The sequence below is a fragment of the Acomys minous genome (genome assembly GCF_964271855.1).
Source record: "Acomys minous genome assembly, chromosome: 18".
NCBI lineage: Eukaryota > Metazoa > Chordata > Mammalia > Rodentia > Muridae > Acomys > Acomys minous.
Genome location: NC_140501.1, coordinates 51,936,673 through 51,952,483, shown reverse-complemented (window position 1 = coordinate 51,952,483; position 15,811 = coordinate 51,936,673). Strand labels below are relative to the sequence as shown.

General features: G+C 43.7%; 1 protein-coding gene across 1 annotated transcript in view; it reads left to right on the top strand.

The window, feature by feature from the left end:
• EBF2 (EBF transcription factor 2) overlaps positions 1 to 15,811 on the top strand; it is a 201,816-nt gene that overhangs the window by 125,932 nt on the left and 60,073 nt on the right. The gene's annotated exons all lie outside the window — the stretch shown is intronic.

Below are 15,811 nucleotides of genomic sequence, written 5' to 3'. Positions count from 1 at the left end.
ACACGGAAGCAGGTGCGCTCCTGAGGCTGATAAAACTTTTCAAGAATTGTAAAGATCTGGAGACGCAGGATAGCCATCAAGCTGTCTGCCCTGTGTGAGCGTCTTTGTATGTTGTGTATAACATATGCAGTGCACGTGGAATTGCACCAGCCTGGGCACACATGGGTCCAAACAGAGGAGGATGTTGGGTCTTTTCCTCTCTTGCTCTCTGAGCTTTTCTCTTGAGACAGGGTCTCCCACCGAAGCAGAAGCGCGCAGTTCTGTTAGGATGGCTGCCAGCAAGCTCCCAGGATCCTCCTGGCTCAACTCCCCAGTGCCGCGATTTCAAGCACACATAGCTGGGGCCCCCGTGCTTCACATGGGTGGTGGGGATTTGAATGCAGTGCCTCCTTAAGCACGGGCTCAGCATGTGTTCTTAGCGGCTGAGCCATCACTCCCACTCTAGTGTGGCTTTTCTTACTATGGCTCTGGCGCGATGAGGGCTAATTTTAACAGGAGAAGAACAAAAGCCGGGGGATGGGGGGGTGGGGGGGTGGGGGGGTTTCAAGTCTGTCAGATTTCAAGGCTGCTTCTTCTGGAAGGCATGGTGAATTTAGAGCAGCCAGTAGATTCTGACTCACGCCACGGGACAAGATGACTTCCTTGTCATGGTGTTGGGCCAGAGCCATTTCTAGGAGTGGCAGTGCTGACAATGAGTGTAGGGTGAGCCTGCTGTCAGGTCCCTGGTGTCCTGAGTCAGCAGAGGTCGCTGCTTGAGAGTGGCTTTTCTCCCAGCATGCCTGGACTGGGTCTTGTGTGTCTTCCCAAGAGAGCGGTGGCTTCTGTTTCCCAGGCTTCCAGGCCTCATTTGCTGCTCCTTGAGAAAGCAGAGCCAGCCCCGTGGCCGCTGAGTGAAGGGCAGGGATGCTTCACTTCCGGGTCGGCTGCTGACTCCGGAAGAGAAGAGTTTTGTTTGTTTCTGTTTTTAATTTACCGCAAGGGGAGAAAGCACAAACGTGACTCCCAAACTCCAGGGTCCAGAAGGTTCCTGTGGATAAAACTAGCTCTCCACTTCCGCAGATTATCGCCTGTGAGACAAGTTCAGCCCCGTTCACACACACTTTGTGGGTGCTTGTGATCTCCAGGGGTTGATTTGAAGACACCAAGGATGCTAGGCAAGGGCTCTACCACTATGTTACATCCTCAGGCTAGCTCCGGGATCAATGGCAAATTTAATCATTTATTTAATTCTCTGCCTTACTTCAAAAAAAAAAAATCCTTGAGATGATGCTTTTGTTTTATGGGCACTTTTTTTTTAAAGACTGAGGTAGGTGTGTGTGTGTGTGTGTGTGTGTGTGTGTGTGTGTGTGTGTGTGTGTGTGTGTATTCACAGGCATGCCCCTGAAGGCCACATGAGAGCATTGCGAACTCCCTGAAGCTGGTGCCGGGAACTGAACTCTTAGCTCCTCTACAAGAACAACAAGTGTCCTTTGCCACTGAGCCATCTCTCTGGTCCCATAGGAACTTTGTCAGTGGCAGCTAGGAGTACGAGAAAACCAAACGGCAATGAAAATCCCATCAGAGTTTTGAGCAATGGTTGTGACTTTTATTTTTCTTAACCATCTTTCACAGTGCATGCATGCGTGGAAGGTAGTCCACAGACCACCTCAGAGCACTGGGTGCTCAAGTTCATGTCGGCTTTGGTTACCTAGTGGCACTTTTTCATCTGTGCTTCAGTTTTTAGAAGAGAAAAATGAAAGAAGCAATTCTAGACATCTACTTCCCCTAGAAATTAAAAATGAATTATTGGTGACTTCTGCCAGGTGACCAGCATTGATACCAAGGGAAATTTTTTTTTTACAAATCATAGAAAAATATGAATTATACATATGTTCATACATATCCATCCATCCATATTTGCATACGTACATGCATACATACTTAAACACATTTGTGCTGTACACACATGGCTAGGGAGGAAGCTTAGCTGCTAGAGCGCTTACCTAGCATGCAGGAAGCCTGAGCCTGGACCAACTTGGGCTACAGGAAACTTCACTGCACACACACACACACACACACACACACACACACACACACACGAAAGTGGAGTAGGAGAGCAGAGGAAGAAGCCTGAAGGAGGAGGAGGAGGAGGAGGAGGAGGAGGAGGAGCAGGAGGAGGAGGAGCAGGAGGAGGAGGAGGAGGAAGAGGAGGAGGAGGAGAGTGTGATGACAAGCACGTGACCTGAAGCTGAAGGCTGGTTAGGGAAAGGAAGAGACAAGGAAGGGGGAGAGGGAGTCAGAGAAAGATGGTGGGGGGCAGGGCAACTAAGAAACACAAGTATGGAAATGCAACAGTGTGACTCATTACCTGCTAGTTTACTAAAGACCATTTGAAAACCAAAGGGCGGGCCTGGGAAAACATTCTCATGACATGTCAAAGAAGTTTCTGGCTTTGGTAACTAAGGTTTGGAAACCTTCCCAAAGCTGGTAATTCATGCCCAGTGAATAGAGGTTCTCAGAGCCAACAAAGTTTGTACAACAAATTGGAAAAATAAATGTTTGATTCCTCTAATCTCATGCAGGCCAAGGGGCTGGGGTCAGATTAGACTAAATATGATCATTGAATCCTAAACTCACAACACTGTAGAATATTATTAGCCATATCCGAATGCTTTTTGTATCAAACTCTTGACCTGATTTTTGTCCCAGTTTCACTTTTATATCATCTAGGTTTAGTTCTTCTTTAAAAAAAAAAAAGTTAAAAAATTTTAAACGAAAGCCAGTTACCTCTCAGTAATAGAAAAATCTGTTTGGCTAAGCGAGCCACAGACTATTGAAATACCTGGTCTTATATTTTTATGTGGGTTGGCAAATGCAGTCTTAAGGTGGTTAATGTGATACCCAAGCTGGTGTTAATAGGCAATGATAAATCCGTATGTGCCACCTGCTACCTGTCAGGGCACACATTCTCTCTTTCCCCCTTTTGGCACGGCTGCATGACTGCGGGTGCAGGTCTTTATGGCTGGAGTTGAGGCCGGCTGTCAGGTTTACCTGATGAATTGAACTTGCTGTCGTCATCGTCTCTCTTTCACGTTGGTTCCCTCCGTTCCTCACCTCACCTCTATCCCCATCGGCTTCAGGGAGTGCGTTAAAAACCCACTGCTTCCCCCTGGGTCTGAGAACTGGGGGCAATGGGAGGTGGGAGATGAGGGTGTCAGGAAAGGAAATCCTCCTGCTAAAAGTTTCTTAGGAACTTCCATCAGCTGAAACACGCTAGCCAAAGGGATGGCTTTAAGTAACCGCTTTACAGCTGGGCATTTAAATGCCACGCGGTTTCGGTTTCTTTTTCTCTCTAATAAGTCCCCAGGAATGTCTCACAAGCTACCCACACATAGTCAAAAGTGCTTCCTCTCAAAGGAGCATACTCTCTCCTATGAATATATAATTTAAATTTGACTGGGCAAAGATGAACAAAGCCTCTTGGCCATTCATAGGTGGGACCTAAACCCCTCGGGTCTTTTCAACTCTCAGATCAGCTCCAACATGTTCAGGGATGCTCAGGCCAGCACCTCATGGGAGGAACCCCAAGGCGCTCCATCTCAGCCTTTGAGTTTAACCAGGAAGCTTTTCTCTGTTTCAGAAAACCAGACACACTCACAGTCCGATCTGTAGAGAAACTAGGTTCCAGCTTTCAAAATGACATAGCCAATGCTTCGCAGAAAGCTCTGCACACTCAGAGGAATTTTCACGAATCTAGCTTTTTTTTTTTTTAAGGAATAATTTTTGTCTTTTATTAACATTTTCACACCAGTGTTCCTTCCACCAATGGTGTGTTCCCTGTCCTCCCACACCTTTGTTTAAGTTTTAGGAACATTTTAATGAATCATTTCATCTCTTTGAGGAGGACTGACCATAAGGGCTGTCCAGCATTAAGACCCTTTAGCTCATAAAAATTGTTATAGCATGTCCCAAGTGCTCCCAATATATATATATGTATGTATATATATATGTATATGTCCTAAATATATTTCCTAAAATACATATTTCAGTTGTTGCAAGAGCCCCATGAGGCAGCAGGTGGAACCTCTCCGTCCCAATGAAGAGGAGGTCCCTGGGGTAAACGGTCTTCATGAAGATGAGTTGACCTAAGAGAACGGCCTGGCATCCACTCCCTGCTTTGGCCAAGTGGAGGGCAAGCTATTTATTTTCCCTTCTTTCTTCTCAACTCACAAGCTAATTAATCTCTTACTTTTGCTTTCCCGTCAAAAGAAACACCCCCCCCCCACACACACACACACATACACGGAGCAGCCATCGTGTCAGGAAGACAGGTCCTTTTCAGGCAGGTATGGAGCTCAGTTGGCAGAGTGCTCACCTAGCATGAAGCTCTGGCATCACCCCCAGCATTGGCAAAGCCAGGGGCGGTGTCAGCTTCTCCCAGTGGTTATAAGTGGTCTAATGCTTCGACTCTGTAACACAGTTTCTCATGTTGCCCAACCATAAAAATCGTCTTTGTTGCTACTTCAGAACTGTAAGTTCGCTACTGTTATGAGTCATAATGTCAATGTCTGTTCTTTCTGGTGGTCTTAGACCAGCCCTTTGAAAGGAAGTGTCTTTTAACCCCCAAGAGGGTTGCAACCCACAGGTTGAGAACCACCGCAAATGTGACCCCAGCACTGGGGAGGCAGAGGCACGGAGACCAGAGAGAGGGTCAACAAAGTCAGGTGTTCCTCAGCAACCAGGCGCGGTCCTTTAGGCTGGACAGCCCTTTGGCTACTGGCGTTATCATTTCACTGCAGGGAAAAGCTGAAGTTCTATTTTCTCTACAGTGGAAATTTCCGTCACTCTGAAGCTCTCTTAACCTCTCCTTAGTAGCCCATGTGCTCCCAGGCTGTTTCTTCTCATGCCTTTTCAAGTTGTCTGACTGCCGGTCCAGCCTGCCCAGGCCTTCCACATTCTTGTCTTGCATTGAGTGTTCTACCATGGTCTCTCTCTGGCCCTGAGCTTTCCTGAGCCTGGCTTCTGTAGGGAGAGGATGGCGGGACCAAGATTAAGTTTCCTGTTTTGTCACGAAACTCTACAGTTTCACACGTTCAAGTGCGCAGACGCGTAGTTTTGGCTTTTCTTCTCTAGACTCATAGTTTTGGGCTTTTCGTTGACTAGACGCACGTGACTCCCCTGCACTGAAAAGGGGGACCCTTCATTGTAATCATCACCAAATGTATACAGTACTAATAGAACTTAATTGTTTCCACTAGACAGATCTCGGGTGTTTTTGGCAGCCAAAATGAAAATGATTCCAAATACCATCAAAGAGGCTTCTAAGCCCCCAGCATGCACAGAGTGTTTTGATATACAGTACAGTGTTAATATCATTATCTCATCTGATACAACATACGGTTACTTTAATCCTTTCCCGCCTCTGTGATCTTGGAAGATCCGACGGATAGACGGCAAAGAATAAACCACTATACAGGGAGACAAAGGGAGACTTAGTCCCCATCCTCTGGGTGTGATTTTTTTTTTTGATTGTTTGAGTGCTGCCTTCAAATATGAACTATTATCAATACTGACTTCTGCATCTTCCATGCTAGTTTGAGTTTGTATGCAACATCAAACATAGCTTTTCACACATGTTCTTTCCAGATTTTTTTTTAACACTTACTTAGCAGTTTATAGAAGGAAGTGAATGATCTCCTCAAGCTGCTTACAAATTAAAAAAAAATCTGTGCTTATTAATTATGCAGGATTAGTCTAATTATAATTCAGCAAATTAATTAGCGACAGAAGGTGTTCTGAAACATTGGAGTACATTTGCATGTTAAATGGAGAGGCTAGTCTGTAATATATGTAAATTTATGCATGGCTTCATAGTTTAATTTAAAAATTTGCAGCTGCATATGGTATGGGAGCAGGTGAAAAGTCAGTTTTAGTTTAATGATGCTAACAAACATTGGATGGTGTCCTGTCTTAGCAAGAGAATGCACTCGTATCTGCTAATCTCTGAATCTGTCATAAGAGTCTAATGTTACGTAGATGTTCAAGGTCACTAGAGAGTGAATGCATAGGTGCAATAGGTATAAACTGAAGGCCGCAGAGAGAAAGTGATGCTAGGAGGCGTGTTTCTACTCAGCTTTCTTTCTCACTTTCTCCAGTAGTGCATGCTAACTCGGCTGTCTTCGGCTTGAGGAGAGTTACGTTGCAGTCTGGTGAAGTAGAGCTGGCTATCTCTTTGTGTCCCTGGTGTAGAATCTGGCAGGTGTAAAATAGTTGTCCAACCTTGATTCCCTTTCCAAATATTCACATTTGCACTTCATTTCAATTTCCTGGAGTCGTGGGAAAGTTATTACTGAGTTATGAATTAATGGTAGGGTAGAGAGTCTTACACACTGGCCTCAACCATCTGGCAAAACAGTAAAAACCAGCGGACCAGGCAGCAGCAAAGGGCTCTTGGTGTAATTGGTGTTCACTGCTCAGCCTAGCATAGATGAGTTTTGCTGGGAGGGCACAGAACCGGAGGGGGAGGGGAGGCCAGGATTGACAGGGACTGAGGCTGAGGACCCATTAAGCTGATGACTGGCTAATAACTTCATTTCTCTCCTTCATCCAAGAAGTCATTGTACTGGGAGGAAAATAGATTTGTATACTCACTCTGAAGTCTCAGTGACTTTCTTTCTTTCTTTCTTTCTTTCTTTTCTTTCTTTTTCTTTTTCTTTCTTTTTTTTTTTATGTGAAGCAAGTGTGTAGGTGATTTGGCTTAAAGAAGGCCTGGCTTGAACATTAAAGAAAGATTGGGGTGCGGCTCAGTGGTACAATGCTTGCATAGCAGCTGCAAGGTCCAAGGTTTGAGTCCCAAGGACTGATTTTATAAATAAATAAATAAATAAATAAATAAATAAATAAATAAATAAGTGAAAAGGAAAAGGTAGATCTAAGTATGTTGCCAAGATCCCCCCAGAGACACCTTCAGGAACAATAAAAGTGACAAACTCACTCTTCCTTTCCAAGTCAGGTCCAAGGAGGTCTGTAATCGTTGTCATTAATGGCATTGGATTTTGATCTGAGCCCAAAACCAGAGACTTTTCCTGAGAGATGTTTTCTCCCATGGTGCCAAAATAATAGAACTTAGAGGAGCGAGATTGGGTATGGTGTAAAAAATAAAATAAAATAAAGCTACATGTAGAAGCGTGGTCTTGAGCAACCAAAGTGTGTTCCTGGTCAGGCCTGAGAGGAGAATGAATTGTGGCCATGTCTGTCCCTTACAGCTTAGTGGTCAGTGGTTTGTTTGTTTGTTTGTTTCTTTTTTTCTTTTCTTTTCTTTTTCTTCTTTTTTTTTTTCAGTCCCTTGCTTACCGCTGGGGCTGTGAGAGACCCTTCAGAGGGCATGGGAAAAATGGCTTTGAAATAAAGTCTATCCATCCAGGAGTCAGGTTTACACAGTCGGGGAAGTCCTGCCTCCTGGTGCCTAAATGAATACAACAGATCCTACCGGGGAGGCACCGTGTTAAGAAGTAGAGATCTATTGCCAAACTGAAATGCCTGTCTCTTCCAGGAGCTTGTCACCGAAGTACACACGGAATAGAAAATGATTCTGAGGGCCTGTTGCCAGATAGGAGCCAGTATGTTCTGTATGTCCTCTGAAATAGTTTACTGACCAGTTTTACTGCAGGGTCGAAGACTTTGAACAACCATCTTTTGTTGTCTTTCTCCCTGTAATCTTGTTGGAGTGAATTAATTGTTTTTTTTTTCTTTTTTACTATGTCCCCTAACAATTAAGAAGAGTTCAAGTAGAGCGAATATATTAGTATTGAGGGGATACCCAGTCCTGAGAGAATCAAATCTAAGTTTGTGGCAACTCCCTATGGAGTAGTTACGTTTTAAAATATAATGGGAGAGGTCTGGTAAAATGCTTGCTTGCAAAGAAGAGGATTTAAAATTGACCTTCAGAACCCACGTAAAGAACCAGCTGTTCTGGCACATGCATGTGATCCTGGTGTGTGCTGACACATACATGTGATCCTAGTGTGTGTCAATACATGCATGTGATCCTAGCTGGGGAGGGGGTGTTAGGAGGATCCCCTAGGGTTTACAGACAAGCCAACCACACCCAAGTGGCAACTACTTTGCCAAGGAGAGACCCTGTCTCAAAGAAGAAGGTGGGAGGTGATTGAAGAAAACATCATTATTGACCTCTGGCCCCACAAGCACCCACACTGCTCCCACCACCAATATAGTGAGAGTGGAAGATGCAATGCAGGGGAGGGGGAGAGACCCAAACATTTGACATGGATAACTAATACCGACCTTGGGTGGTCCTAATTTATCGATGAATATTAAGCAATAGTAATCACAGTGCTATTTACAGTGGCCTTGAAGTCACATGACAGTGGCTTGGTAAGGGGCTTCTCTGTAGGGGCCACGCATGACACTGGAGTTATCAGCCGTCAAAGGACGTAGCTATTGCTCTATTCACAAATCTCTGCCACAGGAGATCCTTTCTCTCTCTCTCTCTCTCTCTCTCTCTCTCTCTCTCTCTCTCTCTCTCTCTTTTAATGACTTGACACTCTTTCAAGTTTAGCTTGAGAGACTTGACTCTCAGAAAGTGTTTTCTAAAATTGTACTCAACTCTTCCTGCTGATTTCCACCTTCTTTCTCTGTAGAGTTTGGTGAACAAATGGTCTGAATCTTCCTCATTTAGTCGAGCAGCTTTCTGATTTTTTTCTCCAGGGCACTGCAGCTCTTGGCACTGCACTACTTAGACTATTTGAACTCTTCAGATATCTTCTAACTGTTTGATGGAGTTCCTGCTTTCTTCTATACACTCCAATGTCACCACTGGGGTTTCCGGACTCCAATAGAAATGATAAGCTTTTCCTCCCACTTCTTATGTGCTTGTTTGACTTTGCAAACAGAAGACTGACTCCACACTAATTTCCAGAGAAAAGTGACATGATGGCCCCAATGGAGACCAATGGGGGGGGTGTCCCAAAAGCAGAGAGCTGCCTGGCAATGTGTAGGATATTAGACAAGCTCCCCAATGGAGTAACAATTTGCTAAGAGTCAGAGAGAATGGAACTTGGCCACCCACCCACTCTTCTACAAACTAACTTTTTCATCTTTGATAATGAACCTGATAACTTTGGAGAACTTTCTGACTTCTCCAAAGAACTAGGATGCTAATGTGTGCATAGTGTAAGTTTCAAGGAGTTAATGAAACCACACATGGCGAGTGATACATGGGCCATAATTACTATTGTCACCATAGACTTTGAGCCAAGAGGGCTTGAAGAGATTGAGTGTAGTTGGAAACAAGAAAAAAATTGTTCTTAACAATATTTCTGTCGGCCAGGTGTGATGGCACACACCTATAATCAGCACTTGGGAGGCACAGGCAAGTGGACGTTTGTGAGTTCAAGGCCAGCCTGACTTACATAATGAGTTCCAGGCCAGCCAGAGCTGCATAGAGACACCTTGTCTCAGAAATTTTGTTTCTTGTAAGCTTAAAAATGTTCAAATCCCAGCAGCCTTTTACAGAAATGTTCTTGATAAATGAGTGTTAAGGATCATTTGCTTCTTCCTTAAGAAAGTCTGGGAAGAAAGAGATAGTTCTCTCTGTTCATGTATCATGTTTACAGTATTTATTTATTTATTTTAAATAAATGGAGATGATAGAAGTCATCTTACAAAAATGGCTGCAACCATCCCTTACTATCTCTAACCATCCCTCACCCATGGATATTGAAATGAGTGGATGGCCACTCAAGCCAGTCAGAACTTTTCAGTTCTGATCTACCCTATCCATGAATCTTGTTGGGCCTTCATTGCTAGTCACCTCAAACTTGCTTAGGCAGACCCCAAGTCCTAGAGTCTTCCATGCTCTTCCCACACCTTATTTCTGGAGGTAACAGGAGATGATTGGGAGCTTAGCTTATCAGTCTCTTGTAACAGTTGTCACTGGATCTTTAAAGCTTTAGGGTGCTAGGTGGACTCCTTGGGAATCAGACTCTTCAAGGTTGCTGGTCCTTCCGCTACTTAAATTTGGAGGTTTTTTTTTTTGGAGGCTTTCTTTCTGCATGAAACTGTATTCTGTTTAATGCTGGAAGGCCCAGAAAAGACACTAAAGATCTAGATTGGAGAGAAAATTCTGGTGTTTGTCACTTGTCACAAGGGAAGGTCAGCCCCATGAAGGCTTTCTCATCACTAAAAGCAAGGTCAGCTATCTTGAGGGATACCCTGAAGATGAGACAGCTGACCTATCGACCTATCCCTGTGTCTATCCATCCAGCATGGCTTCTCACCTTGGTACTAGAGACTAGACTGCCAGATCTCCTGAAGGATGAGACTGTATACAAGATCCTAGGAGAAGAGAGCATCAACCCACTCCTTTTCCTTGGCACACTTTACTGTGGACATCCACATATTTGCTGTGGACATCCACACATTGACTGTAGACATCCACACATTTGCTGTGGACATCCACATATTTACTATGGATATTCATACACTTACTGTGGACACCCACACATTTACTGTGGACATCCATACACTTACTCTAGACATCCATCCATTTAGTAGTTGAGATGCTTTAAGTAAGAGAACTTTAAGGAAAAAAGGTTGTTGTCTTTTTCCCCATCACCCATGAGCAATGAAATGCAATTGTATTTTAATTTATTGGGCTTTTAAAAAGTTTTCATAGCTAATCCAGAAAAAAAGGTACCTTCTTCAAAGATCAGTGGACACCTACCTCTATGTACCCACACGATCTATCAGAATATAGTCACCAGCTGTTTGACTCAGCTTAGAGCATCTGTCTGCATATGTGGCCATCACAGCAGATATAGCACCATTGTTCATGGCCTTTTAAGGATGTGTGGTACCATCTTGTTTGAGGAATATGCATCATGGTTATGTTATGGCAGACTCTCTCTCTAGAACATAAGAAATTAGATTTTCTCATTTGATGAGAATCAAGACTTCAAGAGGAATCTTGACTTCAAAGAGAGTCATTTGACTTTGGGGAGACTTCTTTATAGTGGTAACTATTCCTAGCATGCCTCTCTTCAGTGTGCATCTCTGTATACTAATTTTCTTGACTCTTCTACAATGGTTGACTGACTAGGTTTTGTATTAAAATTTTAAAGAAAGAATTAGACCTTAGAGTTTAAAATTGGAGATACACTGAAAAGTCTCTTCCATAAACCCTGATAGGCAGGATACTGGCTGTGACCTTCAAATATGTGGTCCAACTTCTAGGGTCTGAAAAGGATGTTCAATAGTTTTCCTTCCTGTGGTTTTTATGGAATATGTGCCTCCACTGTTGGACACTAGCTTTGACCTCTATTGTACCTTAGTTTGAAATTCAGTTTCTAGTTAAGATGGGTCAGGACCAGTCTGAGCCATCTGAGAGTTTCGTTGTGTTCCTACACAATGCAGACTATCCCAATACCCCAGAGATTGGAAGGGAAAAGACAAATTTTTTTGAATACCATGTAATATGCTTTGATCTTATTCAGACTCATATCTAGAATTTCTAGAGTCATTTGTGACTCTGGGTCATGCACATCCTGAATAGTTTGGTTGTATGTGTACAAGGTCAAGACCTTTGCCATTGTGTATGACCTTTCATGGCATCTAGATCACACTTAAAACACATTGATCAAATGAGTCAAGAAACAGAACCAGCAAGAGTGTTCAACGTCAAGGGCATCTTCCTTTGCGGCCATCTTTGGCTTAATGGTTTCTTCTTGGGTGTATTTGCTCTTCAAGAAGCCAGATCTCTCCCTCCTCATAGCCCCATTCATTTATTTATTCTTTTTCGTTTTTCTTTTTTCCCTCCTTATTAGGAGTGCTTTCTAGAGAGACAAACTTAGCAGCTTTATTGCGATGTAATTTACGTATCATGATGCTGATTCTTTGAAACGGGTACTTTAGTGTTTTTCAATATACCCAGGTGATGGTGCAGCCAGCACCAGGGTGTGGGGAACAGAGAGCACCAGATGGCGCTGGTTGCCAGGTTCCAATTTTATGCCCACGCTGATCCCTAACACATTTCTCAAATACCTGGCTGGGGCCTTCATTTCCCCACTCATGGATTGGATGGCTCTTCCCTGGGAAGGCTGTTTAAAGATTTAGATGATGCTTTGTGTGCTAACTACATAATATAGTCTCTTTCTCTATGGCCTCACCTTTTCAGGTTTCAGCTACCCATGACCAACTATGAATGACCCAAAAAATATGAAATGGAAAATTCCAGACATGAACAACTCATGAATTTTAAAGTTCATGACAGCACATTGTTATAGTTGTTGAATTTTATGAATTAGGAATTGCTGGTTTCCCACTGTGCCAAATTTATAAATTAAACTGTCATGGGTATATAAGGACCCAGAGTATGCTCAGGGTTTGGTATTATTGGTGGTTTTAGGGATCCCCTGAGAGTTTTAGAATGTATTCTGTAGAATAAGGGGAGAACCCACCTAGAGAAACAGCAATTAATCTCCTTCTGCCTTGGTGTACCCCAATCCTTTAGCCATTCATCATACAAAAGGGGGCAGGGCTAGAGAAGGCACTGACCTATGATCTTTAGCCATTTTTCCTTTCCTTAGGAAAGCAGGAAAAAAATTTATGGGTCAGAGGGGTGCTCCTTGCCCTGTATGCTTATTCACATAGATTTTAATGACTCTATGGGGGTGGTGGGGTCACCAGTAGGTTCTTATCCCAAAGCAGCCCTTTCTGGAAGGTTCTCACTTCCCAGCTATAGATCATTGACGTTGCAATGAACTCCAGAATAATCCAGTTAAATGTTTCCTTTAGCAGTCGGAGAAACTAAAGCCCAAAAAAGAGGTTTGACACACGGTCAAGGCTAGTTCACTTCTAGTGCCTATTTGTTAGAGTGAAGCAAAGCATTCTGGGACACGACGCTGCCTCAGCTTGTGGAATGCCAGGGTTTGGAGTTCAGTCATTGACTCCACACCCCCACGCCTCTTCCTCCAAAAGCAAGGCTACCCCTGCTGTTGTTTGGGTTCACTTGTTAGGAATGCAGTCAGAAGGCTGGCGAACTACAGCACGTTAAGTGCTTATAATATTTGTGTAGTCGCTGTTGTTTGGAAAAAGTGGAAACCACTCCCATTCTGAGAAGAATCCGCACATTTGGTCTGAATCTTGGAATTCTTTTGGGTTTTCTGTTTCTGAATAGAGAGGGCTGACATTCTCCAGGCACCTCTGGTTTTGGAGGGATCGAGACCCAGGGGATTCTGAGAGAATTTGTTCCTTGCAAGTTACTCTGTGGCTAATAGATAATACGGCTCATGAGAGTTTTGCACCAGTTGGGAAGAGGTGTGTGTGTGTGTGTGTGTGTGTGTGTGTGTGTGTGTGTGTATGAGTGTGCATGTGTCTGTGTGTGTGTCAGAAGACATCAGTAAAATCTTGAGAGAGATTTGACAATGTTTGTAAGCCCTAGAATTTCTTTTTAATTAATTTTTAAATTCACATGTAAATGCATCCACAGCAACACTTCTAATGTCATCCACTTTAGCAATTATATATTGAATAATGTAACATCCTTCCGTCCCCACTCCCGCCCACTCCTCTTTCCCACTGTTCCTTTCCCCTTTGTGAGCCGGATGCTAAATCTTCGGTATGTGGGGGTCTGCTGTGTAGGTTACAGACTCAGCCCTCAGACAAGCAAGAGAATCAAAACTGGGTGTTTTCCATCCAAAGAACTGTTTAAGGTCCTAATTTAAAATGAGTAAAGCCTTTCACCAGGCCGCACACTTCCCTAAATCAGTTGGATTTTATGTAAACATTTATCTCTTTCGCACTTTTCCACCTACCACACCATTCTGGTAGTAATGGCTCGGTGAACATTAATGCTTTCACCAGATCCTGTTTGGGAACAGGAGTGGGGGAGGAGAGGGGGGAAGTGCACACAGGGCACACAGAATGCATTATCTGGAGCCCGGTTGTTGAAAAGCAAAACTTCAAAAATCAAGGAGCAAATGAGAAGATGCACTCAGCTCGGCTCTCACATGGGGAAAGAGGTGAATGACTTCCAGCAGGTATATGTTGGGGAGCAAGTTTGGGTGGGGTGGGGGGCTCTTGCTCGGAAAGAGGCTCCAGCGAGCAAGGTAAGTTTGCAGTAGAGGGTTCGAGCAGCCCTGAGTGTTTGTAAGCGGCCGTGGCTGATGAGTGTAGGAATATCGTCCCGTAGAAAGAAGATGCTTGTTTCTGGTCAGTCCTGACTTAAACAAAAGCCTCTCTCCTTCCTGTGCCCACCCAAGTGAGCACAGACAGGCTTTCCCTGCGCTGTGGAAAGCTGTAGCAGGTTATAAGCGTTCCGTACCGTGCACAGTGCTGGCACAATGATTTCTTTGCCTTGGTCTTTCGGGAGAATTTTGATCAAGACCCCCACACCTCCATAGCACACAGAAAACCCTGCCTGCCTGGCCTCACACACACCCCATACAAGATGGCCCCAGAGACAAGCCAAGGGAATATGCCAAATAATGGAAAAATGTTTTTGCCATTATTTCAAAATCCGTAGCCAACCTTATTCATAGGTAGGGTGGGGAACATGTTGCCCAGTGTGTTTAGCAAACAAAGATTAAGAGTCACAGGAAAAAGATAGACCCGTCCTCCCCCTCTGTCCGTTACCTCATGGCATCCACTCATTGGTTTAGTTTTTAAGTGAAACATACAGTTAATTGGGGTGTTTTCTTTTGTGTGGGTGTTAAAAAAAACAAAAGCAAGCAAACAAATAAAAACAGAAGGAGAAGGTCATGTCAAGATTCTCTTACCAACCCCGTGCTTTTAAAATAGAATTTTCTTAAGACTGATTCATTTCTACTTATTTTTATTGGTAAATCCTGGGGAAAATGTATATCTTTTCCTTTAAAGTTCTAATTCAAGGCGTAGATGCGAGAGTTCTGAAGGGACCTTGGGACTGCGGTAAAATTTCGTTGTCATAGTAACAGAAAGGGAAATAGGCCTAGCTCACCTGGGACTTCAACACTGCAAAAGCTGGATTTTTTTTTTTTTTTTAAGGAAAAGGACTCTGCAAGTGAAATAAATGAAAAACTTATTGTATTTTGAAACAAAAATTTAAAAATAGGGACGAGGCAAATTGCTGCAAAGGTTCCCTTTGTCATTTTTCTTGGTTGGTGCAACCATCTGATCCGAGGTGCCCAGTTTTGAAATGACACAGATTATATAAGGGAATAAGGGCTTCAAAAAAGAAAGATCATGCCTTACAAACAATAAGCACAGGTCGTGATTTGTGTTTCTCTGGGCTGTCTCTAGAGAGGCTGAGAGGCCGTTCCTGTTTGCTGTTCATCACAAATGCTTGGGCTATCCTTGCCTGATGGACTTAAGCTTTAGATAATTGTATACTGGTTTTTATTATTATTATTATTTCTCCACATGTCGTGGGAAACTGAGATCACCTTCAGATGCAAGCATGAAGGTATTGTGTGACCAGAAAAGGCTGAGACCTGAGAATTCCTAGGTTCTGAGCCTTGTCCTGTGATTTCTAAGCCAGAGCCCTACTTTCTGTACAGCAGGGGTCACTACTGCACTCAGAGCCCTCTTTTGCAGAGGGAAGGCTGTACAGATTCCAGGCCGGTGGGTGTGAGGACCAGAGCCCAGATTGTGAACCGCTTAACAATCCCCCACCGTGATGGAGAAAGGGGTCTCCGAGCTTGCCATTGAAAACATCCAAATTTGCAAATTGCAGAGGGTCAGCAGCCGTCCTCTCCCAGGCACGGCTGCTTGAAATTCCCCAGACCTGAAACACAATCGCCTATTTTTTTTCTTTCCCTTCAAATCAAATCTAATA